We start from the raw sequence: 24,497 nt of genomic DNA, 5'->3' as shown, positions 1-24,497 counted from the left end.
CATTGTTCTTTTGAGCAGAATTCTCACATTTTGAAAAGTAGACTCAGCTCTATTTACACTAACGAAGGGGAACAAAGCAATTCCTTCACAAATCCTGGAATCCTGTAGTCCAAAGCACAGAGATTCGGTGACACTTTGCCCCTCCCACTCCCTATGGTGGGACAGCAGGGGTGACTGCCTAGTGAAATCTTCAGAACAAAGCCTTTGTTTTTTAGTAATCACCCCCTTCTCCCCACCCAAAAAAAAGACCCAGATTCTTCCGAGTGTTGCAGTGATCCGATTTTATTGATTAAGAGATTCTCAATGCTGGGCAGCCTCATTTTTGTTCTGGGAGATAATGTGGAAGGTAACACCACAGAGATGTTCTGGAGTTCCAGTAGGGACCATGTCACCGTGCAGAAAGATTTGTATGCTCTCCAGAGCACCGTCCTGCACGAGTGCTCCGCAGTTTCTTCATGCTGTAAAGAAGCAAAGACAAAACTGAGGTTACAAGCTTCCCTGGTTAGGGTAGGAGAGTCTCAGAAGGTTCTTCAGGTGGGCACACGAAGCCAACTTGACATTTTGCAGAATTTCCCTTATTTTATTACCCTTTTCGCTATGGTTTGGCCTGACTTACTTGAAACTTCCTGGGATGCTTGTGCTGGGCAAGTCGTGTCTCCCCAGAATAAGCTACGTTATTTGCGGGACCCAGCACAAGATGATTATACCGGCCTCTTGTTAAAAAATACTTTTAGGATGATTATAGCAGAGCGTCAACTAAGCCTCAGGTCCCCTGAGTTACAGGGCGATTTGTAAGTCTCTGAACTTCCTTCTCACTTAAGGCACTTCTAATGGTAAACATTCAGATAACTACATCGAGAGATCTCTATCTAATTCATCCTTATAGTCCAGGAGAGCTGGTCAATGTGTTATTCGTACCGCGGGCTTGATGGATACTTACAAATGGCTTGCTTCTCACTGAGGCCATTCCATGTGCCTGAGAATGAATGAAGGCTCTTCCGTAATGCCTCCATCACGACCTCCTTCCTCCCCACCTCTTACACATCCCCCAACTGCTCCCGGTATTCCTCCTACACTCCTTCAGGACCACACACTAAAGAACTGGCCAGTTGCTATCCTTTTCCTCCCCCAGGCTGTCCTTGGTGGTACTTTTTTCTATGCTCCGGAAGAAAGATGGAGTCCTAAGGGATGGCCAGAAGTGCCGTATCCTAGGGTGGCTGCATCCAGTCATGGTAGATGTTAGAATCCCAGTGTGGGGTTTCTGGCTATTTACCTGAAAATGGTTTTCTGAGCCTTGAGATGAGGCAGGGAGGAGCGTCTAAAGAAACCAGGCAACTGTGGACTTATACTTCCTCACTCTGGGATGTCACAAAGTCAGTATGAGGTCAGCGACCCAATCTACAGGAGAAGGGCTGAGCAGTGGGACCTGGGACGATTTCCTTCAGCATTTAGTCAGACTGATTTTCTGGAGCCAAGCCTCTCGATCTACTAAACTTAGGTTATTTTATTTCTCCTCGTCTAAGAAATCTTCTTTTAGTTAAAGCCAGAAGGATATGGAATTAATGGCAATCCTATTATTTTACTACTGAGGAAACTAAACGCCCAGGTAGAAATTACTTCCTTATAGGCTTCAGGAAATTGCTGAAGGACACATAAATACTAAATAGCAGAGGTGGGAATTAAATCTGCATCTACTTAATTTTAGCGATTGGGCAGTGTCTCCTCATGTATTCGCTGCTCCGGTAGATAGGGACAAGGAGGTTAATCACCTAGGGGGTGACATGTACTTAATGTTTACCATGAAGAGAGACATGGACAAAGGCTTGAATATTAAGACCCAGAAGACACTGACCCAAGTCAGTGATGGGGATAGAGAAGGAGTGGATTATAAAACACTGAGGGACAGAAGAGGTGAAAAGAATGAGCTTCGAAGGGAAAGATGGAACCCTAGCCTTCCGTCCTGAGTGAATAGCCAACAATAAATACTGCAGCAGCAACTACATTTGGACAGAAAGTATTGGTTTTAGTGTTGCCCGGATTGGGATGTCTACTGGACAGACACCATGTCTATTTAAGCGCTCAGTGGACAAATGGGATATAAGTAACTAGCTCAGGAGAGCAGTGGAGCTGGTGATGTAGATTTGAGCATTGGCAAAGTAGAGCGTTGTGTAGTTGAATGTACAGGAACAGATGGGATGATCTAGGGGCAAAATTAGAGGATTCATCATCAACCTTTGGGTGTTTCGGGGAAGACGGCTGAGGAAAGAGAGCAGAGTAAAACTCAGCTAAGAACAAAGTTGCAAAGTAACAGTATGGAGTTCAACATGGAAGTGTCAGACTTGGGGAGGTCATGTACCACTCACGGGGGACCTCCCGAGTGCCCGGAGCTGTGCAGAGCCCTTGGGGAGCCTGACTTCATTTTTCAGTGCTTGCTTTATTTGATCCTGTAGAGTATTTGGCTAGTAGGTTCCTGCAGGGAGAGAGTAGGGGGCGCAGTCAGGAGTGCATTGGGTAGAGGAGAGACAGGAGGGGAGACAGAGGAGAGTGGAGGTGGTTTTTGAGCAAAAGGTAAGCCTCTCTCTAGCAACCACTCTCTCCTTTGCTTCACAGCCAAACTTCTTTAAGAGGAGGCTTTATTCAACCACGGTTGCTCGATATGGAAAATGACAGGCTCCTTATTCTTCCAGGCTCACTTTACCCATGTGTGCTTCACCCTTAACCTGACTTTAGCCTCCTCCTTTCGGGATAGACAAGTCCGCAGTTTGGGATGGCCATCTGGTCTTGACTGGTCCTTGTTATTTTACCTTTGTGCCTGCTGTCAGGCACCTTATACTCTGAGAGGACAGGGCCGAGATAATCGCTTGTGCTTGGAACAGTGCCAGGGATAAGGTAAGCACTCTAGAGATACTAACTTATTTATTTAATCCTTACATCAACCCTGTGTGGTGGGTATTATTATGGCTGAATTCCAGGATCAGGGTGGTTAGGTAGCTTGTCCACGATCCTGCAGCTAGTAGATAGAGGGGGTGGGTTGTTCTTGTGTAAGAAATTAGAATAATTTCTCATGTAAGGCTGTTTCATACATATTTTACATTTTTTGAAAAAAAAAATGGACCATCGAGAAAGGCACTCAAGAGATTTTCAATAAGTCCTCGCCAATTGAGATGTGGATCACTATTATTTACTGAAACAAGGTTCTTTTTTTTTTTTTTTAAGTTTACTGATTTAGAGAGAAAAAGAGAGTATGAGTGGGGGAGGGGCAGAAAGAAAGGGAGAGAGAGAACCCCAAGCAGGCTCTGCATAGTCAGCACAGAGCCCGAGGGAGGACTCGATCTCAGGAACCCCAAGATCATGACCTGAGCTGGAATCAAGAGCCAGACACTCAGTTGACTGAGCCACCCAGGTGCCCCCATCGAAACAAAGTTCCTTATAAGGATATCTTGTTCACAAAGTGAGGATCTATTCAGGCATTTGGTGTGTGTGAGGGGGGTGGGTATCCATGTTGATATATACCTAGGCTGGTGAGTTCTCAGGCATACTTTACTCATAATTGGGGATCTCATGAACACGGCCCCTTCACTTCCTTTCTGCCCATTCCGCACACTGAATGCATAGGAAAGAGCCACCATGAATGCCACCATGAATGCCTAGGAAAGAACACAGAAACACACAGGCCCAGAGGCAACTGCACATCCTCAGTACAAATCTGGATGCATAAATCCGTTGTTCTATCAAGCCATCTGTAGCACATAATATCATGATCACCAACGCCAATCCTTTTCGCTTAAAGATCTGAGTTCTTTGGGTGTGGAAAGAACTGGATGGTTAGTAACTTTTTTAAAAAAAAAGTTCATTTATTATTTTGAGAGAGAGAGAGAGAGAGAGTGGGGTAGGGGCTGAGAGAGAGGGAGAGAGAGAAGCCCAAGCAGTCTCTGTCAGCACCATCAGCACAGAGCCCGATGTGGGATTTGAACTCAGGAACAGTGAGATCATGACCTGAGCCAAAATCAAGAGTCAGATGCTCAACTGACCAAGCCACCCAGGTGCCCCTCTTAGTAACTTTTGATGAAACAGGACACAGAATAAATTAAACTCAACTTCACAGATGTGTTAAAACACAACTCGATGTCCCTCTCTTTCTTCCTCTCTGTTTCTCTCTTCCCAACCTTTGTTGCGTCCCCCTGGATTAAAACCTTAGGTCTTATGTTAAAAGAACAACAGGGGTACTGTAGAATTCCCTCCCTCCTAGAGTCTGTAAGAAGCAAGAAACTAGAGGAACTGTGAGAGATGCTTGGATTATCACCTCCCTGGTGGTGATAATCCCCACATGAGGTGGATCCTCTTGGAGAGGGTGAACCGTTACAGCCTTTGTTCAGGAAGTGTGTTTGAAACCAGGCTGTATTCCCTTCATTCTTTCCTTCCTTCCTTCCTTCTTTCCTTCCTTCCTTCCTTCCTTCCTTCCTTCCTTCCTTCTGAGAGAGCAGGGAAGGGGCACAGGGAAACGTTTGGGACAGGAGGGTGTACTTATTATCTTGATTTGTGTAGAAAGATTCATGGGTGTATACCTATGTCAAAACTTATCAAATTTCTATCACATTTGTGGTGCCTAGGTGGCTCAGTCGGTTGGGCATCAGACTTCCACTCAGGTCATGATCTCACAGTTTGTGAGTCTGAGCCCTACGTGGGGCTCTGTGCTGACAGCTTGGAGCCTGGAGCCTGCTTTAGATTCTGTGTCTCCCCCTCTCTCTGCCCCTCCCCTGCTTTCACTCTATCTCTGTCTCTCAAAAATGAATAAACGTTAAAAAAATTGTCGCATTTAAAATATGTGAGTTTATTGTGTGTCAGTTATACCTCAGTGCATTCATTTAAAAATTCCCATATTAGTTCAAATCCTTGCTGAAAAAGCTCTTTCTGAAAATAAGATGTTGGGACCAGGAATGCACATGTAAATGTGCCAGCCAATAAAGGCTTTGAAGATGTTGGGTCTGAAAGGCCAGGACAATTTCACTTGGTTAGTATCATCCAGGGTGGTTCCCATGGGCTACACTGATCAGCAGCCAGCTGATGAGCCAGCAGTCCTAATAGGTACTTTGTTGATTTTCCCCAAATGTCTCAGTACTCCCAAACCACCCAACCAAGCTCTTATGCTGAATCACAGCCATTGTGACAAGGCATCATTAATCATCAGGTCCTTTTGCCAGGAGCTCCCATGTCATGGGCACTTGTCTCTGTATATAAAAGGAGTGATGGGTGGGCTGCTTTGAATGAAGGGACCTGGGGTGGGGGAGGGGGGCAGCAGATAGAGGCTGCCGCGGCAACCAGATCCCTGCTGCTGGCCAGAATTGGGAAATATAAGAAGATGATGCAGTCCTGTAGATGTAAGTGTTCAGCGTGCCATCTGAAGGATTTACTACAGAGACAGAAAGTAAAGAAGTTATGGAAGAAAAAGATCAGGAAGACAAGGTATCGATGACATTTTCTGATTATCCAAAGGGGCCTCGCAAACCCGAAGAACTGTCCTCCTGGCTTGCAGGTGTTCCAAAATGTGATGACTTTGTCAAAGCAAAGCTCTCCACTTGCCTCTCAGAGACTGCCTTCCAACTCTTCCCTGGCTTCTCTGCTACCCACAAAACCCCAACTCTCCCCCAGCTTCCCACCAATCCTGCAAAAAGCCAGAATTTCTGTGTTCATTGCTTATCTTCTTTATGATAGAGCCTCCCTCAAATCTTTTCATTCAGTAGAGAGGTTGACATAACCCCTGGACCTACCTTTTTGAAAGTGGGTTTCTTTCTTTCTTTCTCTCTCTTTTTTTTAAGGTTTGTTTATTTTGAGAGAGAGAGAGAGACAGAGACAGAGAGAGAGACAGAGACAGAGACAGAGACAGAGAAAGCATGAGCTAGTGGGGAGGGGCAGAGAGAGAGAGAGAGAGAGAGAGAGAGAGAAAGCCAAATAGGCTGTGTACCAGCATGGAGCCTAATGCAGGGCTCGAACTCATGAACCCGTGAGATCATGACCTGAGCTGACATCAGCAGTCAGACACTTAACCAACTAAGCCACCCCAGGTGCCCCTTGAAGGTGGGTTTCTCATACTCTCTGGCCTTATGTCTGATGAAATCTGAGAAATTGAGCTGAAGAGGTCCTTCTATAAAAAACACATGGGTTTCCTGAGTGTAAATCTTACATTTTCTCATTCTTGTCTCCTTAGTCAGCAGCATATGCCAATGATCTGGTTGAAGACACTGCTCGAACCCATGACTTTCGGCGTCACAGTTTTTCCCATGGCCAGCAATAAGAAAAGCCTCTTTTGGTGCAGGCCCCAGAACACCATAATCATCTTCGATTTTACCTCTCTGCCCAGGGTCTTTTAAGTAAAATTTCCCTCCTTTCACTGACAAATGGTGTTTTGTGTGTTTTTGCTTAGCTGAACAGTGACCTATGGCAACCTGGAGTACCCCTGCCTTTTTTCATGTAATAGGCTAAGTAGGGTGGAACAGGTAGAGGGATAATCAAGCGAGTCGGGAGGAAATATGTAGTGCCTGTGTAAGAGACTTGCTAATAAAATATGATTGGGTTTCAGTATGGAATAGGTTGAGATATTTTCTGGATATGAAAAGGATTTACTTGGTTTGATAGACCTTCTAACTGGCTGGGTTGAGGTATAACAACCAGAAAACGCAGAACCAGATCATCAGCTCATACTTCTAGCTTTGTTTGTTGGTAATGAGTAACGAAGGTGCCCAAAGATACCCCTTTTTCTAGAAACAAGCTCGGGTCATGTCAACACGGAGCCCAGGAACTGTAAACATGAGAAAGGGTGGAAACATAAGATAGGCCTAGACTGCATATGTGTATTTGGGACTTTTTAAAGGACAACATCCCCAAGCCTCTCCTAATCCTGTGCTATAGATACAATGTAGTCTTGGACACTTTGGGGTCAAATAATTCTGATAGCTGTGTGGAATCCCTTGTGTAATTGAACCTGGACCTTGTATAATTCACATAAAGATATGACATCTCTTACCCCTATCGCATTACCCTTAAAGAGCAACAGTTCTGCCACCTTTAAAAATCATATGCCCGCCAGACCAAAGCTGATCTATAAGTTTGCGGCCTTAGAACCCAATTCTCCTGTGAAAGATACAGAAACCGTTGTCCAGCCAACTTAGGCAGGCCCCTGGGTTTTGTCAAATTTTCTAGATATCGATGAGGTTCTTGTTCCCAATGGAACATGGGTTTCTCCCATGATGGTTGATTTGTTCTTGGTTGACCCATTTGCTCTCAGTGTGGGAGTGGGGGAAGATTGTAGTTTCAAGATCTTATGGCAAGTGTCCCTGCGCCCAGGAGCAGAGGCATCCTGGGAATGTGGTAATGCTATACTCTATCTTGTAGAATGTGTTGTAATCACATGCTTTGCACACACTGGTGTAGTCTTGGGGAGAAGGCACAGACAAAGGAGGTAAGTAGCCTTTCCTGCTTCATTCTGTGCCAGTCATCCCTATCACACTCACCATTTTTGCCACATTTACATAGAACTTGGCCTTGTTCACATACGCGTGTTATGTAAGAGCCGATAGTCTAGAGTCAAAGTAACGGCATCGGGAGACCCGCCTCCCAGGCACCCAAAAATTGAAATTAAGTGTGAGAACTTTGAATCTTAGTGTCCAAGGCATTGAATATTTATTGGTGAAAGCCCTGTATGAAGTAAAAAATCATGACCCACGTTATAGCTCACAGCAGCTTTTGTGAGGTATGGCACCTGATAGGGCTACTGGAGGGGGACCTTGAAAGTGACGGACAGGTTGGTAGGCGTTTTAGTCTTCGCAGGCAAAAGCAGCCACGGTGAGTGGCCATGGCCACGTTCCAACAAGACTTTACCCAGAGCTTGTGTTAACTATTTCACTGATCTTGTAACAGTGATCTCAGTTTTGCAACTGAAACACACACTGAAGGACTAACTTGACAAAATCACAGAAAGGCAGAGATAATGGAGTGGTCTTTCTACTCTCCTAGCCCCTCGAGACTGGTTCTGCCCGGGCCAGGATCTTCTTTCTTTGTGTCTTGTCTAAGGGTCAGCCTTACTCTTCCTTTTCCACCCTTTGTGGTAGTTTCTATACATGAGTCTTCACCTTTTGCTGGATGTCTTTATGGACCATCTTTCTCCCTGTCTTGGTGGTAGTCTTCTTGTAAAAGAGTTAATTTTGAGGGGTGGGAGTCGGTGTGGGGGAGTGGGGTGAGGGCACAGAACCTGCTTGTCCTAAACCAGCTGTTCCTCAGGCAGGTAAGCCAGTGACAGGAAGAAGAAAGCTAACTGGCTATTCATAGGATCAGGACATTGTATGATGCAATGTGGTCATAATGCTACATAAAGCCGCCATTATCCTTATTCCTCATAATAGCAGATGTTGAAACTGGCCCAAAATTGAAGTTCATAAGTTTATGAATTTGAGTGCAGTCCCTTTTGCCTGTTTATAATTCAATCCTAAAGTCTTTTTCCATTCTTTCCGCTGTTTCAAAATCTTATAGTTGTCTGTTACTATGCTGTCTGATGCCGACTTCAATACATTTTCCAATGACAGTAGATTATGTCACTCCCATAATGTATGTCCACCTGATGGCTTAGGAGCCAACTATAGTCCACAGACCTGTTTTGACTATGCAGGCCAACACGGGGTGAGCAAAAAACATTCGAACTAGTTGCCACCACTGAAACCAATGACTTTCATACACAATCTGGATTTTTGACTCCTTGGTGGCTCTTAAAAATTTGTCTAGCAACACTGCATCCCAATTGACTAGAGTTTAGAAGTACCGTTTAGATGGGGCATTTCACCGTTGTCTCCACCAATCTCTGCTTGGTTCCCTTGTACTAATATTATTGCCATGAACCCTGAAGACATTGACTTTGTAACCTCAATCCTAAACCTTTGGAATCTACCACTACTGACCCCGTAGGTGCCACTTCCCCCTTGCCCACATTTATGAAATAGTCCAGGGGCCAGTTTGCCATTGTAGGCAGGGGAGCTGGGGGTAAGAATCTGGGATTGTGTGTAGGTAGCTTGCTCTCCTTTGGCTCTCTATACAGATCCCATGGACTACACATTGTTAGAGCCAATTTATTCCTGGCCTCCAAATCCCTACTTTTGCTTGAAACATAGTTTTAAATCCAGGAGGGAAAAGGAGAAGAGATCCAGCTGTCTGTCTAGATGTGCCTTGGGTTCCATATGGGAATGAGAGACTCGGAATAAAACAGAGTCCTCCCGTCCCTGGCGCTCAGCACGACATTTCGGTGGGTTATAGCACTATGGTCTCTAAAACACAGCCCCCCTTCCAAATAGCTGGAGAGGCCGGGTAATTGTGTTAGGCAGAGGAACCGCCTGAAGCTGGACCTAGCCCCACGAGTCTTTTCCGGTGATGTGACTCCCTACCCAGCTGGGACGCTGTCTGCCTTCTGTGCCTTTGGCATTTGACGGTAATAATGGCAGCAATGATGACAATGTTGTGACAGGATAATTCACTGAACTATGAGTTTGTGTATATCCTCTGAGCTTTTCCTCTCCCTTGTTTGAATCGGAAAGCCACACTTTTATTTTGTGGCCTTGCTTCAGCTGGGGGACGAAACAAAAGCCCTCTGAAGATAGATTCTTTCCTGAGTTTTTGATAGCTACAAAACCTGACCTCCAGAGGGTATTACATTTTGGGAGTGACTTAATTTTACTCATCCTCCAGTAGAGCCTGAGATAAGGACCTGAGAACAGGTTGTGTGTTATGAAGTAGATTCTAGGAAACAGGAATGGGGGAATAGGGTGTGAGCCTGGGAAGGGAGAGAATAGAGTGTTACTGAGCTGATGACTGTCCAGGGCAACTGAAGCTTAGTCCCACTGGAGACCTTCCAAGAAACTACAGGAAAGTTACCTTAGAATTGTCCCTCCCGATGCTAGGAGGCTGGGACATTTATCCATTGATTTTCATCCCCTACTAGTTGAAGCCTTCCTTCGGGAATGTGAACTGCTCCTCTCCAGAGCTGCCTACTGTCTTTGGTGGGTGGGAATCCTTGCTCCCCATTATTCTGTTCTCTGTTCCTTGGGGCCTCAGCCAAAAATGAGACAGAAAACGCATCATTTTAACATTTAACATTGTGTGTGATTGACCTATTTATATTTATCTATCTCTGCATTTTATTTATTTATTCAAAAAAATTTTTTTAACGTTTATTTTTTGAGAGACAGAGGGAGACAGAGCATGAGCAGGGGAGGGGCAGAGAGAGAGAGAGGGAGTCGCAGAATCCAAAGCAGGCTCCAGGCTCTGAGCTGTCAGCACAGAACCCGACGCGGGGCTCAAACCCAAAAACCATGAGATCATGACCTGAGCAAAAATCAAGAGTTGGATGCTTAACCAACTGAGCCACCCAGGTGTCCCCTCCGCATTTTATATACACACATCTATAATTTCTGTATTATATATATTACCTATATGTTATATATAGCTACACTACGGGATCTGCATAATATTCTATTATTTGTATTTGCATAAACCAATTTTAATACATTGCTAATTATTTGCTTGTATTCAAAAATGGATTCAAAATGTACATATCTCTTCCATCTCATTAGTCTTTTTTGTATTTTCTTAGGATACAGCTGTAGAAGCAAAGTTACAGCGTCAAAGAGGATGATATCCTTAAGACTCTTAGTACACTTTTTCCCCCAAATCATTTTTCTGAGAGGTTTCATTGACCTTTCCTCCTATCAGCAGTGTGCGAGAGCATTTGGGGTGAACTTTGGCAATGACCAGGAGTGGGTAAGTAGGAAAGTTTGTAAAATCTTATTGCCTAGAGAGCTTTTAGCACAGTGGAGATGTCTACTCATTTAAGATAAGTTAGGGGGTTATTCTACTTAAACAGAAAAGGGATGGATAACTTTTATTCTGGATTCCTCGTCTTCCTTACTCTGAAAATGCTTTTTTTTTTTTTTTAATTGTATCAGCTGAAAAGAGCACGTGCCCATGCATGTACACGTGTGTAAACACACTCAACACAGAGGAAAGATTCTTAGTAAAGAGTCCCAGTCTGGGGATATTTGAGTTTTCAAAAGTTCTGAATTTACCACCATTTGTTCCACCTTATTTTCTGTTTAGCCACATAATAAATGAATTGCCAGGTATTCTGTGTTCAAATTTCCCTGAGTATGTGGGAAAGGATAAGCCCGATGAATGTTAGGATTCTTGGACTTTCAATATGAATTACCAAATGCTTTGAGGAAAGTCTGACAAGGAAAAGGCTCAGGCTATTGATCATCAAACTTGGGAAGGACCTGATTTTCCTTTGTCCCTTCTCTTTCCCAGGAGTTGACTAGTATTCAAAGAAAGAGATGTAAAAGAAAATGGAGATAAAGAAAAGAGGGAAAACACAGATGTAGAGAATTTGGATTTCAGTTCAGCCCTTGGATTAGTGCACAGGGGCCATATTTCTGGATCAGAACTCAGGTGAATAACGATCTGCAGCCACATCTATGTGTTTTCCAGCGCCTCTTCTGTCTTCTTGTTTGACCTCCTTGCCTTTCTTATCTTACAGGCCCAGGGCATCATCACATCTGTCACCAATAAAAAATGAGCTTGGTTGTCACCTCAAACAAGGAGAACAGAATCTAAGGATTCTTAAGCCCAGGATTCTCAAGCTCTGACTTCCTCATTTCTTCTGAGGCTTCCCACTAGATCTTTTAAAGTGCTCAACAAGGAGATGGTTGGTTAGTTTCATGAAAGAACTCAGTAAACAATGATTCCCAACCTTTGTAGGTCCCCACCCCTGTCTGAGACAGGCCATTCCTCCAGAACACCAGGGGGAGCTGTTGTGCTGCCCAGTCCCAGCACCAAGATGGCTCCCATTGGAGTGTGGCTATAGTCATATATGTATTCAAACCATCAGGACCCTGCTAGTCACAGAGAGCCGAATGTTTGAAACTGGGATGGTCCTAGAGTTTCCAGAACTGTGGTGGTCAATGACCATGGAGGGAAATGTAGTTTCTATCATATCTGGAAGCTGCTATCTCCCCAAACTTCCCCCTTTCACCTCAGTCCCCTGCTGTGTTTCACTTCTTGATGAGGTCTACAATAAAGTAAGTGAAAAGTGAAGCCATCCTAAAGTAATACCGGAGAGCATCTTGGAAGGAAAAGATGTAGACAGAAACGTCTCTGTCACCATGTAGCTTACATTCTGTGGCTCCTACTTCCTGGAATGTCTTATTCACTGATAATTTCCAAGGTTTCCTAAACCTGGGGTCAGAACAGGAGATGCTCAATAAATACTTGTTGAATGAAGGGATGCCTCCGGTTTCAGGGCTGGTCCTGCCACTCTCTGACCACTCGGTTCCTCTGGGATTCAGTCTACTCAGCTGGGTACTTGTGGGTAGGAGGAGAAAGTGAGGTTCTACTAACTAATCACTGGGGTCCTCTCTCTTTGGGATGTCTTATAGTTTCCATATTCAAGGACCTGGTTAGTTAAGACTTAACTAGTTAGTTAGAGTCTTAAGTAAGGCTCTTCTTTATTGTCACCCGGATTAAACTAACCCGTATATGAAAGAGAAACCGTTCTCTTCTTGAGCACGCATGAAACACAACAAAAGGTCTCTTTTTCAGTTTTGGCTCTGCTTCTTGTTAATTTCAAGTTGCTTCTGGAACTCATGTACATTGCAGATAAAGTGAGTCTAACGTCTGCGGGTGGATGCATTTAATTCGCTCTGCAAGGCAGCCCCCAGTTTGGCGTGGTCACCGCTCCTCCCTGTTTGCTTTCTGTTGCTCGATGCGCCCGCTGCTCCTGCGGGCATCACTTAGCAATGCTTTTCCACACTGGCAGCTCCTTCCAGGAGCAGCTGGTGCTCCAGTTTCCAGTTTTTCCAACACTCGTGGAACCAGGCCCATTGTTTCCCCCTCAAAAATGCCATCATAAGTTGGCCGGCACCCTCTGCTCAGGGCTCTGGGTCCCAGCGCCATGGGGCCCTTCCTCCAGCAAAGCAGCAGCCCCTTAGAGAGGGCTGAAGTTTCGCTCTGGGGGTGTCTCCCTCCAGGCCTGTAAGTTTCCATGATTCTAATAATAGTCCCTTTTGTTCCCTCATACTGAGTTAGCTGCTTCCAATCATTGCAACCTCTTTGCTACTTTAATATTCCCCTTGGCCTTTTCTGTTCTTGGTACTGAGTTAATTATTCTTTAAATTCATTCCGTGAAAATGAGTCGTGTGGTTTTCTGTCTCCCAAGTCTGGATCCTGACTGATATATGTGTGGACATAGGAAAATCCAGTTTACAACACACAGAGGCTTGAGGGCCACATGTGTGATCTGGGCAACTGGTGGTCTGGGAGCTCGGGGAGAGGAAACACCAGTCAAGTCGAGGAGGATCAGAAAATTTCTCGGAGAGGTGGACATACAGACATGGACGGTGTTTTCCAGGTGGAAAACCAGGGACAAGAATGGTCAAGACAAGTCCAGGGGCGCAGACTCTACTTCAAGGAGGCCAAGGAACTTGCTTGAGTCTTTACTTTGCTTCTGTGTGTTGGCATCATATCACAATGTCATCCTCAAGTAACACGTACATGTGGTTCGGGCTCGACATGCACCACCCAGCAGGTCTGGGCAAAAAGTTGGGGTTGAAACAAAAAGATTTGCTTGCTTAAGAAAGGGACCAGTCTGCCCTGTACTGGCTTTTGATGAACCTGGGATGGCTCTTCCTGGAAAGGACTTGGTTTCTTTTTTTAGGTAAATCTGCTATTGATGACAGGATGTCAGACAGTAGGAGGATTGTGATGTATGACCTAGAGAAGGGGACCCTTGGATTTCCACTGCATGTCACCTTGATTTCCTTAGCTAAACAACGAAGCAATTGGACCCATCTTGTCCCAACTACTCCAGATCTTTCCCAGATCTGCTCAGGGACAGTGCACTTGATCTCCACACGTAACAGATATTCCAGGATGGCCCCAAGTGCAAATAAATACATTGTTGGGGAGTGTGGTCACAGTGGCCTTGTACCACCCTGTCAAAAGGCACAAGTCTTCCTCTCGCAAAGCCTGTGGTTAGTGGGCGAAGCCACCTTGTCTTATCACGTGATGCCTTCATGGCAGGTGTATGCAGCTACCATACGGGTCCAGGCACATGGCCTCCCTTGGTCCTGGTGAGTGATGGGGAAAGACATGGAAAAAGGCAAATAAAGTGTGTATGGTGGTGGTGGTAGCCTGGAGAAATGGGGTTGTTTTGTTGCCCACGAGTGGCCGCTGGGCCCCCGCAGGCTCGCTCCCTTGGGAGGAAGCAGGCTGGAGAATGAGCCTTTACTCTGTAATTTCCTTTCTGGCTGGAGAGGGTGGGCCAGGGGGGCTGCAGAACCACCGGCAGAAGTGAGGCTCCCTCCGTTTCTCTGTTCCAGACCCCGCTCGGAGGGACCAAGTTCAGGCCCAGATCTGAATTTGTCCTTGACTGCTTGGCTATGAAGCCTGGAACCATAGCGGGGCAGGGTCAGGTGGAGGAAGAGAAGTTCCAAGGAGGGAACAGAGGAACCTGAGGGGTGTGGCAGGAGAGGAGAAGAGAGAGGAGAAAAGAAAGGCTTGCAAAGGCAGAGGCACAGTGGTGGTGAGATGTAGAGGAAAGGCCGGACACATTCAGGACCCTTTGTTCTCCGCCTGGGGTTGGGGGCGGGCAAAGGAGGCTGGGGTGGGCCCGGCACCCCGGAGGGGGGGGCCTGAGGGGGGAGGAGGAGGCTTGTGGCAGGAGAGGCTGCCAGGGGGAGGCCAGGCTGCCCCTGGGCACCCCTGCCCCTGAATCCCTCCAGGCTAGGGCAAGAGCACAACCTGCCAGCCCGCAGGCCAGCACTGGGCCAGCTCCGCTTCCCAGCGAGCACACTTACAAACCAGCTGTTGGCCTGTTTTTCTCTTCCCCGCTTAGCTCCCCCCTCCCAGCTTCCAGTTCTCAGAACTCACTCCCATTGGATTCCAGGAAGTGGCTGGTGCAACTCTGTAACCAAATCCCTTCCAATCCTTTTGTATACCTTTTATGCCCCTCTGCCCCTCCGCGGTGTCCTTCACGGCTGGGTCTGGGTCGGGTTACAGAGAACTTGGGACCGGCCTGAGGCCCTGGTACAGTCCTGGGATCACGGAGCCTCAGGGAGCAATCCCCGCCCACCGCCAGCAGGCAGCCCTCCTGGACTGGCCCTGGCCTGCAGACCTGGCCCATCACAGACGATGGGTGGGCCTGCTGTACGGCCAGCCAGCCACCCCTCCCCTGACCCAGGTTTCACCAGGCCTTTCTCTGCTTCCTCCCTCCCTCCCTTGGTCCTGGGTCCTGGTAGCCCATTTTCCCCAGCCAGTCCTTTTCTAGAGTTTTCACTGTCCTCAGAGAAATCTGATGTCTAACCACAGGCTGAAGGCTGGTTTCCTTTTCCTGCATCTTTGTTGTCTAGATCCTTCCTCCTCTCTGTGGAGGATACTTTTGACCAACATCTTATAGAGAGGTGGGATGACAGGTCAGGGGTTGGTGAGGTTTTTCTGTAAAGGAAAAGTTAGTAAATATTTTAGGCGTTGCAGGAACACATATATTTTTGTTACATATGCCTTTCCTTTCCTTTTCTTCCCCTGCCCCTCAGCTCTTCAACATTGTTTTTTTTTTTTTTTTTTTTTTTTTTTTTAAATTCCAAGTTAAAAGGCCATACAAAAATAGCCACATTTGCCCATCGTTTGTTGACCCCCGGACTAAATGATCTCTCAGACTGTTATTTGTTTAAAATGTCTTAAAAATTAATTCTGGGCCTAGATACACAGAGCTGTGCTGAGCCTTAATTCCACAGAATCATCCTGAGAGTGTGGACCAGGGGTGCCAGAATCCAATGAGTTTGGGAAGCAGATCCCTTCCTACAGGACTGCACAGAGCCTTTGGAAATGGGAACCATGTCTCTTGCACACCAGACTGCAGGAGATTCCAGTATGTCTCTCCCTGGAACACTAGACACAGTTGCTGGTGTTCATGAGATATCCTTGGAGAGACATTTTTAGATATGAACTTTCTCCCAGGTCTGCTTTTACTTTGAAGAATCTACTTTTTATCTGGAGTTTGGACCCTATCTGCAGCTCAGCGGAAAGTAGCATGAACCCCAGGAGGATGCACCTGTTCACTGAGCAGCCTCCTCTGGCTTGAAGAAAGGGCAGCAGGGTGTTGGGTGGGAAGCGGTTTGGGACCTTGCGCTTAGGAGGTGGGGAGGGGCCCAAGAGCCTGGGATGGGACAGCAGGCTCCGTGAGAGTGGACTGCAGGATGTTTCCTATTCCCTAGCTGGGGGTCTTGGAGAACTCATTCATTATTGCCCACTGAGCAGTGAGATCCGCTCAGGCCCCGGGTTCACCCATGTGGGCACCTGCGATTAGATTAGTCAGGCAACATCCCCAAGGGCCAACCTGCTGTGAGGGAAAGTACATGTTCAAGTCCGGGAGACCTGGGCTCTGTTCTCAGTTCCACTAATTAGCTGTGCGATGTTGGAGAAGTGTCTTTTCCTCTCGGACCTCAGCTTTTTCTCCCCCGCCGTGCGAGGACATGTGCCTTCAGCCAGCTTCATGACTAGTTGGTGACCCTCAAATAAAGAAAGCACAGGTGTCTGGTAAGATACGTGCAGAAGGGATTGGAAGGGATTGTCCCCGAGCAACCTTCGTGTGGTGACCCACAGACCCACGGAATTTCAGCCCAGGTGACGGTCTGTGGTCCCCGCGCATCTCTGCCCTGTGAGAACGGAAGCTGAGATTTATAGCCCGCATTCTATAAGTTCCCTTCCAGATTTCATGCAGGAGGTACCGTGCGAACAGCATTCGAGACAGAGGAGAAAGTACAGTTTTATGAAGAAGAGTTCGTGGGCCTCTGCCCCGTGGCTGTCATCTGAAAGCAAGGATGGGAGGTAGGGCGTCTGCCTGCAGGACTGTCACTGCTCCGGGAAATCTGTGGGGGTTTGAATGGCAGAGATCTTGCCGGCGATCCAGATGGTGGGATTTGGGTGGCCAGGGCTCCCCTCTGTGATTCAGCTCGCGGTAGGGACCAGGGTAGTGGGTGACTTCTGGTGTAGCTTGGGTGACTAGTAAATGGCTGGGACAGACGACTGTGGGCAAGGCCCCATTCTGCCAGGGCACCAAAGCGAGGAGAGGGCCCCGGGTAAAGGGCGGTGAGATGAGATGGCAAAAAGTAGATCAAACACCTTCATCACCAGAAGGAGTATTTTGCTCAAGCCTTAAATCCAGGGAAGAAGGGCACGGAGAGGCGGAGGGTGGCGGGAAAGCCGAAAACGGGTAAGGTCTTCGGACGGGGACTTGGCGGTTTGGCAGTGAGTGGACCTGCGGTTTGCGGTTTGGGAGCTGAGTGTTGCACACGATGAAGTCCTCGCCTGCTTCGTGCGATGCCCAGGCTAACGGAGAGGAGGAAGCTGGCCCCCGGCAAGCAAACGTGCAGGTGGAGCGAGGCCACCTTTTCGCTTTCAGGGCCCTGGGACACTCTGGTGCGGGAAGGAGCTTGCCTAAATGTGGCTTAGTCCAACCTCCTCACATGACAAACGGGGAAGGTGAGACCCAGGGAGATCGCACAGCTCGTTTATAAGAACACCTCGGTGCTTAGGCCTCCCTGGATGGTGGGGAGAGGGGTGGCTGTCCTTCCCCCTTGTAGGGGCTTTCTCAGGTGTGGGGTCTCCTGTGATCTGTCTCCTGAGAGTGGTGAAGGAGGTGGTTGGGGGAGACAGATTTGAGGATGTAGGTCTCGTCAAGAGCCCATAGCAGGGGTCCTCAGAGTGTGGTCCTTGGACCAGCAGCCTCAGAGTCACCTGGAAACTGAGCCATTCAAGTTCCCTCCCCAGACTACTGACCCACGTGGGTTGTATCAGGCCCTCCAGGGGACTCTGACATTCCCCGGAGACGGAGAGCCCCTGGCCGAGCGGGTTCAGGTGGTGCGTGGAGGGAGGGCCAACATCCTCATCTTGACCGGAGGCCACTTGAGACCCGCAGCAGGCCTTCAGAGGAGGAACGTGAGAGCGCTCTCTCTTCCCTGTCCTCCCCTCAGCTACGGTGTGCCTCAGGTCTCCTTCCCACTGGGCACATCCCCCAGTCACCCCTCTGGGCTCCAGGCCTTATCTGCTGGCCCCAGATAACGAGTGAATTGGCCTAATCAGTCTGACTCGACTGACTGGCTCCAGGGAGGTCTGCGGGTGGTGCCACGGCCAGAAATGGAGCAGCTCACGTGGCTGGCCCCCCTCCCCGCATGCCGTGGGCCCCCTCGCCACCCCATCTCCCCTTCAGGAAACACCAGTCCCGGGCTGGGCTCGCCCTCCTTCTGAAACAGCCCCCAGCGACTTTATTCCCCAGAGAGATAAGGGTGGCCTATCTACGGTTTCTGTGAAAATCGCGGTGGCCGAGCCTCTCTGTCAAGGTCAGGCTGTCTTATGGGTGGCTGCCTGGGGGAGAGAGAGAGGAACTGGGCTGAAATGATCTCAGCCTGCCACAGAGCGAAACAATACGCCTTTGTAGCTCTTGCCAGCGTTGCGAGATAACTGGCATTTTGAATTACCTCTAATTCTCTGCCTTTATTGAGGAAATGGACCATCTTTGAAGCCACCACTCTGCTGATTATTATAATGCATGGTTAAGTAAATTGATAGGGCAGGGTCGCCCCACATTGCAAAGACGCGGAAACGGGGCTCGGAGACGTTGGCCGACTCTCCTCGGGCACTGAGTCAGTCCTTGGCTGCAGCAGGGACCCAAAACCCCGTTCCCGGTGTTGTGGCGGGAACCCGGGCTGATGCCCACGAAGGCTCCATCTGCGAGGGAGGCCGGCTGATGGACCAGATGTCCTCCCAGATGTTCCTCCCAGGCTCAGCCTGTGTGGCATGATGGCTCCACTAAAGGCAGTTTTAATCCTGGGGAAAATGGTTGTCATTCAGGGCTGGCTCAAAATTTGGCAAAGTCGGCTGTGAGCGAAACCAAGAAGTAGGGCCAAACAGCAAAGAGGGGTTTCCGTGAGATCGCGGGCGAGGTGGGGCTGCGGCTGTCAGATTGCCAGAGGCTGACGGCACTTGTCTGGGCATCCGGGCTCCGCTGCCTCTCCTTCCTGGGTCCGAGGGCTCTCCGTCCGCCCTCTTGCTCCTTAACTGGGTGGTAGATGGACCGAGTGTGTGAGGAGGAACTTCTGGTCAACTGCCCAGTTCAGGGCAAAGGCTCTCGAATAGCACTATGACTTTATGATTACATTGCTATTTACTCACTGTTACTCAGGGAGATGAGTTTCGGAGGTGGCTGGATGTCTGGAGGGACCAGAGGGAAACCCTGGAGTCCTGGCTGTGTTGGAAATGTGTTTGTCGTTCCAGCTCTCACATCAGTCCTCGTATGTAGAGCCTCCTCCCTAAGCCAGGCCCCACCAGTGGCTGTGGATCGATTTCCCATGGGGAAGGGGAGGTGAGGGTTGACAGGGCAAAGAAGCAGGAGCTAAGCCAAGAAGAGCAGCTGCTTTCCTGGACCAGCCTTTCTACTCCTCTGATTTTTCTCCACTTGGGTCTCAATAACCCAGACTTAGAAGCAGTATCCCCACAGCGGCTTGAGAACATCAGACTCTTTGGACCTTTACCTTAGGACTCCTACCCACTTTTTAACCCTGCCATCCATAGAGCAAGTTTGGGAAACGCTACAGCCTGTAACCCCCGTATGGTGGTTCATAGCCCCCAGGACCCCGGCCAGGGTCCTGAGAAGTCCTGCATGAAAGAGATGTCTTCTGTTTTGCATAACCATGCCTTATGTTTTTGGGGGGAAGCACCTGTTTAGTATCCCTAGGGATTAGGTTCTATGTCAAGTTCTTTCTCATCTTGAAGTCAAGTTTGTTTACTCATAGCATCCTCCACCCCTGGGGTTCTTCTTTGCTGTGTATTGAGTCTCTCCCTTAATGGAATTGGATCGTCCTAAGAGCAGGGACTTTAGCTGAGAACGGTGCTTAGCCCACAGCGGACCATGAATGCTTGTCGGAAGGAAGTGTCAGTGAGTGGTCTGGGTGCTGGGGGAAGGCAGCTGTTCTAATGATGCCCTTACCTGTGCCATCCCTCCAACCCTGGGACACCCTCCCTGACCTCCGCTCTTCCCATTCTGTGCCTATCGCTTCTCTCTGGTCTCTGACTCACCCCATCTATGGAGTCTTCTTGGCAACCCACCACCTGCCACCATCCGTCCTTGGCCACACTCCCTTAGGACACCTGTTCCTACTTTATCAGACTCGGCTTACTTGGCCTTCCTCTTTGGGTAAACTAAGGAGAGCAGGTTCAATTCAGGGAGCAGGCTGTAGGCTGGACTGTGATGGCTGCTGGGCCAGGCCCGGGTAGGTGCTACGGACAGAGGCGATCTGAGGCCTTACTCTCTGGAGCCTGCTGCCCGGTGGGGAGTCGGCTCCTACCGGATCTCGAGAGCCAAGTGTTGAACTTTCAGGGATTTTTCCAAGCTGGTTTTCCAGGACAGCCCTTTACTAAATCATGGTTGAATAGCAGCCATAGGCCTGACACAGAGATAGAGTCTGGCAACCATGGACTAAAGCATTCCAGGAGAATCAACTGACTACGTGGAATTTACAATAAAGAGCATTGTATGTTGTCTTATTTGCAAATTGTCTGCTTTACATCAGCAACATTTATTTCATGTATCCTTTTGTTCTTGAAGAGCCAGTTGTGAACCATGACCCTGACCCCGAGTCAGGGTACCGAGCTCTGTATCTTGCTGGTCAAAACTCTGCGTTGGGACTATTCTGTGTTCAAATGCTTTGTTATGGGAGCGTAGGTGCTGTGTGGTCACGGGGAAGAGAAATTTGTTTGGCCCCACGGAATCATAAAACTCTTCCCAGAGTTGGCAAGCTGAGACTGTGAGCTAGACATTAACTTAGAGGATGTGGGAGGCCCAGAGACTTACAATCACAGACTTTGCTGGTGGAATAATAAAGTCTAGAACCCCGTGCCTTGGCATACATATATCACACTAGCACACTGGCCTCCTTCATGCTCTCCTGGTCCCCAGATCCCCTGCTCTCTTTCCTGGTTCCCATGGGCTGTGAAGATGTTCTTAGCTTCTTTGCAGGCCTTTCCCAGGAGGGGGAGGGGAGAAAGGAAGGGAAGGGGTAAGCAAAATCCATGCAAGCCTCGCTCAGAGAGCATCTTGAGGCAACATCTGCCACAGCTGGGCTCCCCGCCGTCCAGACACCCTTCAGTCACGCTCTGACAGACGCATTCAAATAAATCAGCTCCCAGCAGGAAAGGGCTTGGAGAGTTCCAGGCCTGGTGAAACCAGATCTGGTGTGGAGGGACAGACAGAAGTCATGTCTGAGCCAGGAGGGGCATGCCCCAGGCCAGCCCCGGGTGCTGGAGCTCTGAAGGGAGCCCGAGAGGCAGCTCCCCGGTGGGGGTCTTTTGGTACCTTCCCCTGGGACCCCTCTCTTCTTCTCCTCTATCAGCTGGACTTGAGTTGTACCCTCTTTGTGTGACAGCGTGCGGCTGTGTGGTTCCCAGACCCTCAGCGCTCCAGGGTCAGCACCACGTCCCCTGAAGGCTGCAGGGCAGGGTGAGTCACAGGGTCGGCATGGAGGGGGTCGACAGGTCTGGGTAAGTCTCCCCTGTTGACTGGATGGAGGAATTTGAAGCCCACTGTTTTCCAGTCACCAGAGGCGGGCATAAGAGGACCTACTGTCCCAGTGGGTGCTGTGTGTTCCAAGCAGGCACGGAGACAAGAAGGGGCTTATTTTCATGGTGCCAAGAATCAAACGTATTCCTTTCTCGGGAACGTTCCTTCTGGGCCACTGGATTCCCTTTTCTTCTGGGTCATGAAGTACAAGGGGGCTTTGGGCCTCCTTTACGGACGTCTCCCCTTATCTGTGGTCCACGTGCCGGGGTCACGAGGGCAGTGTGTGAGGCTCTTCTTTAACTGTGACTCTAACACGTTCCCTCTTGTGGACCAAAGGGACCTTGAGCCTGGGGTAGCTTGTTCCTTCGTGCAAGTTTTATTTCTCAGATTCAGAGGAAAGCCTAAGCCTTATTTCCCCTTAGTCTGGGGTCTGCCACTGGTGTCGGTGGGGGTGACAGCAGGGGAGGTGTGGGTCATTCAGGCTCATGGGGCATCTAAGACGGGCCGCTGAGCCTTGGATGGGAAGGCCGGGCCCAGGGTCCAGGAGCCCCGGAGCCCAGAGACATGGCTAGCACAGCACTGGAGAGCCAGGTGGGGAGTGCACATTCCGGGGCAGAGCCAGCTAGCTCTCTGCCCTCTCACAGATGTATGGAATCCGGTCACCGATTTGAAGCCAGGAGCTACATGGAACAGACCTGTCTCGTTACTCACGCCCCAGCCAGCCTGCTGGGAGGTGCTCACCGCCAGAGAGAGGCCAGAAGCCAGCAGGTGAATGGTGCCCCCAACGGAGGCTTACCTCACCAGGCTGGCATCAGGGCTGACTCAGAGGACAGGGTCTCGTATCACTGCTGCCTCCCGTGCTCCCCTTGGCAGTTACCTCTCCAAGGAGACACCGGGCCAAGCTGTGCCGCGCTTACATAACGAGGCCTGATTACGCCTGGCATGCGCGCACTGGCAAAGGCCAAAAATACGTGCTATTGACCGATAAGGATTTGAGATGCAGTTTGCGGGGGTCGGTGGGAAATGGGCAGTCTGATGGCGGCAGGTATTATTAATGCCAGTGAGGGGCAAGAACTATGCAAAAGCCAGCTGAGGCCTTTTCTTCCCTGACCTGGTGTGCCCCTCATGACAGCTTCCTCCCATCTCTTCCCGTACGTAACAATAAGTCCACCACCTGCTGGGCGTATATTCCTATATGGTTCCCACACAATGTCCCACAGAGGGATGTGCTGCGAAGCATAATCTGAGAGGGGGAGAGGTGGCTGTGTGGGGATCGTCATTGCCATTTTCTACAGTAGGAAGCCAAGGCACAGCGGTTTAATGATGGGCCCAGCCTGTAAGAGGCACATCTGGTTCTAGAACAGGGTACTCTGATCCCAAATCTGGAGCCTCCTCTGTTACAGCTTTCCTCCATCTGCTCCTCTGACTTATGTCCCATCCTTCATAAAGCATCCGCTGCTTGGGTTAATGGCCGGTAGACCGGATAAACTGACCTCCGACACGCCTTATTAGACTTATGAATAATACACATGGTCAAAAGGAGACACTTTTGAGTGGGTTACGTGGTGGCTTTTAACGTTCAGTTGCCAGATTTAGCTAATAAAAATATGGATGCTTGATTCGATTTGGATTTCAGACAAACATTGAAGGCGGTGTTTTTTGTTTGTTTGTTTTTTTAGTTTAAATATGTCCCAAATATTACATAAGACATATCTTTTACTAAAAATTCAAAGCTCAAATTGAACTGGGTGCTCTGTATTTTATCTGGAAACCCCTTTTTTGCCGGTCCCTAGGCAATGGGAACACAATTTTCTTAAATACTAAGACCAGCACCATATTAGAATGTTATAACTTGTTAGTTAAGGAAGATACCTGAGAAAGGGTTTGAGAGCTGACCCTCTGGGTGTGTTTGACATGAATTCAGTGGAGCTCACTTGGGGATAGGTGGAGACGGGTTGAACTGAAAACCTCAGGGTCTGCCAAGGTTATGCAGCCAGCATATTTCCAGCCATTGGCTCTTACTGTCCCCCAGCTCTTGGACCCTCTGTCCTGTTTTTGTTGCATTTTATTTTGTGTTCCATTTTCTTTTTGCCTTAATGTTTTCATTTGTTCAATTTCCACTGAGCTATCTTCAGGTCCACTCATTCTTTCCTCAGCTGTGTCTAGACTGTGTCAAGTCTATGAAGGAATCCACCACTGGCTTTCAGCACCAACAACTGGCTTTCCAGAAAAGGACTGAGGCTGTAGCTGTGAGGGACTGGCCATAGGACAGAGCTTCTAGTAATGGAGGACGCAAAGCCCTAGGAAGAGAAGACTGGGGGCATCTGGTCTCCAAACACAGCTTCTGTGGAGTTCTGGGGGAGGAGGAGGCAAGGGTCCAGGTAGGTCAAGTCCTTTCTATCCTAAGCATCTCATCTACTGTGGCTTAGGAGTGAAAGGAGGGTTTTCCTGCTCTTTTTCCTAAGATACCAAGGCAAATCCTACATGGAAACCAGGCAAAGCCTGGAGCCCAATGAGAGGTAACTGGGAAATGAAAAACATTAGAAAGAGAAATGGTGAGCAGATGTCCACCCTTAGGGAAGGGTCAGATACTAGGAAGCACTAGGTCTGCTGGCCTGAGACCCTAGGCACTTGGCTCCGTTGTGATTTCAGGGCTGGTTCAGGGAGACTTGCAACGCGAGAAGATGCTAGTTGGGTCCTGGAGATAATTGTTCCCATCCCAAAGGCCACAAGCACTTTGATTGGAACCATAGCAGTTGTATTTTACTCCCATTAATGAGAGCCTGCATTTATTGAGGTGAGGCCCCATGGTAATCATTCTGGGGACTATAATGTTAAATAGGACTCACTCCTGGAT

At 48.6% G+C, this 24,497-nt stretch overlaps 3 long non-coding RNA genes across 3 annotated transcripts; 2 read left to right on the top strand and 1 right to left on the bottom strand.

Moving 5' to 3' along the window:
- Window positions 1-264: 264 nt before the first annotated feature.
- On the bottom strand, window positions 265-1,535 carry LOC125911210 (uncharacterized). The gene is made up of 2 exons (XR_007454286.1): window positions 1,274-1,535; window positions 265-458 (listed from the first exon to the last, which is right to left on the bottom strand). It is a non-coding gene; the product is annotated as an uncharacterized LOC125911210 (long non-coding RNA).
- A 3,556-nt stretch (window positions 1,536-5,091) lies between these two features.
- Window positions 5,092-6,396, top strand: LOC125911209 (uncharacterized). The gene is made up of 2 exons (XR_007454285.1): window positions 5,092-5,463; window positions 6,206-6,396. It is a non-coding gene; the product is annotated as an uncharacterized LOC125911209 (long non-coding RNA).
- A 2,734-nt stretch (window positions 6,397-9,130) lies between these two features.
- On the top strand, window positions 9,131-12,279 carry LOC125911211 (uncharacterized). Its single transcript, XR_007454287.1, has 4 exons — window positions 9,131-9,755; window positions 10,750-10,797; window positions 11,341-11,481; window positions 11,570-12,279. It is a non-coding gene; the product is annotated as an uncharacterized LOC125911211 (long non-coding RNA).
- The last annotated feature ends 12,218 nt before the right edge of the window (window positions 12,280-24,497 follow it).

This window comes from Panthera uncia, assembly GCF_023721935.1.
Source record: "Panthera uncia isolate 11264 chromosome C1 unlocalized genomic scaffold, Puncia_PCG_1.0 HiC_scaffold_3, whole genome shotgun sequence".
Taxonomy (NCBI): Eukaryota; Metazoa; Chordata; class Mammalia; order Carnivora; family Felidae; genus Panthera; species Panthera uncia.
This window is presented reverse-complemented; position numbering and strand designations above follow the sequence as displayed.